General features: G+C 37.2%; 1 non-coding gene across 1 annotated transcript; it reads right to left on the bottom strand.

The window, feature by feature from the left end:
• Positions 1-1,106: 1,106 nt before the first annotated feature.
• LOC112408332 (U6 spliceosomal RNA) lies at positions 1,107-1,217 on the bottom strand. The gene has a single exon (XR_003004931.1). It is a non-coding gene; the product is annotated as a U6 spliceosomal RNA (small nuclear RNA).
• Between the last annotated feature and the right edge of the window lie 2,706 nt (positions 1,218-3,923).

Genomic DNA, 3,923 nt, shown 5'->3' with positions numbered 1-3,923 from the left:
GTTGTGACTGCAAAGGAAAAATAAACCTGCATCAAATGCCTTAGGTTAAGTTAGTTTCTACTGGCATCAATTGAAAACACATGGTGATCCAAAGCATTTTGCTGTCAGTTTTTCTTTATGACTTTAGACAATGTATGCTGATATGGCTGAGACATAAGGAAACCTGAAATCTAAATAAATTTTTTAAAAAGACAACCCAAGTCCGTATTTTGTTTACATTCTTCCTGACAGTTAAATAAGGTCATCATCTGAAGCATTTGAAATTTAGGGCAACCAATAGCATGGATAACAGCCCCATAGAATCCAAACTACATTTTATTTCCTTGTCAACAGTAAATATTCCCAAACACAGAATTAGGTATGTCAAAGGGACTGTTTTTTCCAAAATTCAGAGTCCACAAGTAAGTTTTAACCTAAATGGCTTACTACTTATTTTTTTATGAAATTAAAAACCCCTCAGATTTTTCTCATACATCTTATAAAGTCCATCAGGATGTATGAATCATGCACAGTTAAATTTGTTTCTTCTCAGATAATAAATTTCCTTTTAAATTTAATTTGATAAATATTAGTTGCAAACATTCCAAGTAAAAATGTATGCTTTCATAAAGTTATATCTATAAAATAACTTAGATTATCTTTCCTCCCAAAGGGGATATTTATCTGCTTTATGTATATTTTTTATTAAAAAAACTCCATTATTTAATCAACATTTGGAATAGCTTTTAAAAATACTAGTATTTACAAAGCTATCACATTTTATATCTACGGTTATCATTTGGACTAATTCTCTTTCTATTAAGACCCTATTTACCAAATGAAGTTTTAATATATTTACCACCAACTTTGCAGGCTCTGCCCAGTGAGGTTGTCACCAGCTTCTGGAAGGACCTTCACTTTTCTCTGATTTAATTTTTGTCTGTGTCAGGGATTTTGCCTTGTTCTATTAATTTGATGACACAGTTCTTAATCCTATTAACCTAGCATTTTGAGATTATGGTTTAAAATGTGGTAGGGTTTAGAAAGGAACACTAGAGGGCGGGCTGTCTACACGATCTGGAACAATGACCTTGAGTTACTTTTATCTTACGCAGATTTTTTTTTTTTTTAATATGGAATGCTTCATGAATTTGCATATCATCCTTGTGCAGGGCCCAAGCTAATCTTCTCTGTATCATTCCAATTTGAGTATTTATATGTGCTGCCGAAGTGAGCACACACAATTTTTTTTTTAAGATTTTTTTTGATGTGGATCATTTTTAAAGTCTTTATTGAATTTGTCACAATATTGCTTCTGTTTTATGTTTTGGCTTTTTGGCCTCGAGGCATGTCTCACGAGGCATGTGGGATCTTAGCTCCCTGATCAGGGATTGAACCCACACCCGCTGGAAGGCGAAGTCTTAACCATTGGACTGCCAGGGAAGTCCCCACAAATATGTTTTTATAGGACTCATTAAAGCCTTAAAAAAATATATATATATATATATTTAAATTTGAAATTTATGGGACTTCTCTGGTGGTCCAGTGGTCAAGAATCCACCTTCCAATGCAGAGGATGCAGGTTCAATCCTTCGTTGGACAACTAAGCCTACCTGCCACACCTACTGAGCCCACATGCTCTGGAGCCTGCGTGCCACAACAAGAGAGCCTGCCTGCTGCAACGAAAGATCCCACATGCTGCAACTAAGACTGGATGCAGCCAAAAAAAGAATAATAATAATATAAAATAAATAGAATAGAAATTTATTCTATGTATATTCTTTTATAGGCCCAATAAATTTCTTTGATTGAAAGTATAAGCAACAATATGAAATAAAGTAAATGCTTAGTTAAAACATTTTGAGATAACTAATAAGGACCTACTACATAGCACAGGGAACTCTACTCAATACTCTATAATGACCTATATGGAAATAGAATCTAAAAAAGAGTAGATATACATATATGTATAACTGATTCACTTTGCTGTACAGCAAAAACTAACACAACATTGTAAATCAACTATACTCAATAAAAATTAATTAAAAAACATTTTGAAGATTATTTACATAGTCATTTGGCATTTTAAAAAATACATGCAAACACATTTTAACTAAAGTGATAACATTGAGCATATAACTGAGTATTTTACTACAATTTGATAATTGATTAGCTGAACTGAAAATTCAGCGAATGATTCATTTAAAAGCAATTTAGAGAGTCACCATAGCCAGGTGTTGTCTGGGTCTCTCTGGCTACTGAAATCTCAAGATTGTCTTGGGCCCCCTTTGCAATTTTTGAAGGATTAGCCAATCAATACTTATTAGATACTCAATACTTTCTAAGCAGGTCACACTGTTTTGAACTGGTTCACCTGCCTTTCAGTGCCCTTAGAAGTTGATCCTTGTGTCTGAGTAACCTGCAGTCTGGAGTTTATCTCTGCTCTGCTTGGACGTAGGGATGGGCAATTACAGGACACACGTGAAGTCCTGCCTACACCTCATTTCAGCTGTTTTGACTACCTGCTGAATCTCTGATTTAGTGGAAAACCTCTTAGCTCTGTTGGAAAACAGATCAGCTCAAAGCAAATTGACCTATTATTATTTTAAGAAGCCTCACGTCATTTTTGAGCAACTACAATCCACAGCTACAAACAGATGTGTCCTGTCCTGAGAGGTGATTGGTTGGCCAAAGGAAGAAGCAGTACTTTGGGTATTTTTCTCAGGAAGAGGAGAGCACAGTTCTGGGAAAGTCAATCATAGGAAATTGTGCAGCATCAGTGCAAACTCTGACCCTGAGAACCTTTCTTGTTAGTTTGCTGTTGTCCAAGTTTGGACCCATTTGAAGTCCTGGCTGGCATCTACATGCTCTTTTTCAACAACCCACATTTTGTTGAAAGTGGAACCAATGTTTAGGAAGACTGGTGGTTCTCTCTAGTGGTAGATTTTTTCTGCATTCCATGTTCCCCCTTTAAGTGTAATTTCCTAGAAGAGAACTTTATTCTTAACTAGTACTAATTACTTTAAAAATAGCTCAAAACTCACCCTTCCCCCTCCCCATATCCTCAAGTCCGTTCTCCAGTAGGTCTGCGTCTTTATTCCTATCTTACCCCTAGGTTCTTCATGACATTTTTTCCCCTTAAATTCCATATATATGTGTTAGCATACGGTATTTGTCTTTTTCTTTCTGACTTACTTCACTCTGTATGACAGACTCTAGTTCTATCCATCTCATTACGCCATTTTGTTCTTAAGATTAGGCAACACTTCACGTGAATCTGGTTACTTTCATAATTATGACATCATTACATTCAAGGTTTAAGTGGGTTGTAAAATATTATAGCTAGTCAGTAACTAAGGACACCTAGAAGCAAGGTCATCTTAATTAAGAAGGACAACAAAAAGAGGCACAGGGTATTAACTGAGAAATAGAGAAGTCAGACAGATGGACTTCAAAATGTCAGGTTTATTGTTGGTAAGTTTGGGCTTGGACAGGGCATCTTAGATGTGTGCCCATAATGGACTTGCTACTATGTCACCCCTGATTAGATCGGCCCACCCTGCCACTGGCATAGCCAGACAACCTCTGGGCTTCCCTTCGGGTAACCACTTGGCACAGAGCAGGCCAGGAAGCCTGTGCCACTTGTGCTGTTTCTTCTGTGGAGCCCAACTCCAGGATACAATGTCCGTGGTCCGTGGAGCTGTGTAACCCGGCAGCCCTGCATGTGTCCTGTGGATAAGTTGGGATTTGCTGTCTTGCACCAGTGAGGTCAGAAAGGGGAGGAAAGAGAGCGAAGCCTTAATGCTTTTGCCACAACTTGGATTCTCCCGTGTGTCAAATAACCCACTCCTGCTTGGGAGGGAGTGTTACTCTGGTAGTAGTCCCTTCCCTTCCCACCAAAAAAAAAAAAAAAAAAAAAAAAAAAAAGGGGAAAACTGGAAAAG

The sequence above is a fragment of the Neophocaena asiaeorientalis genome, unplaced genomic scaffold (genome assembly GCF_003031525.2).
Source record: "Neophocaena asiaeorientalis asiaeorientalis breed wild unplaced genomic scaffold, Neophocaena_asiaeorientalis_V1.1 scaffold142, whole genome shotgun sequence".
NCBI lineage: Eukaryota > Metazoa > Chordata > Mammalia > Artiodactyla > Phocoenidae > Neophocaena > Neophocaena asiaeorientalis.
Note: the sequence above shows the minus strand (reverse complement) of the source record. Positions and strands in the feature narration are given on the sequence as shown.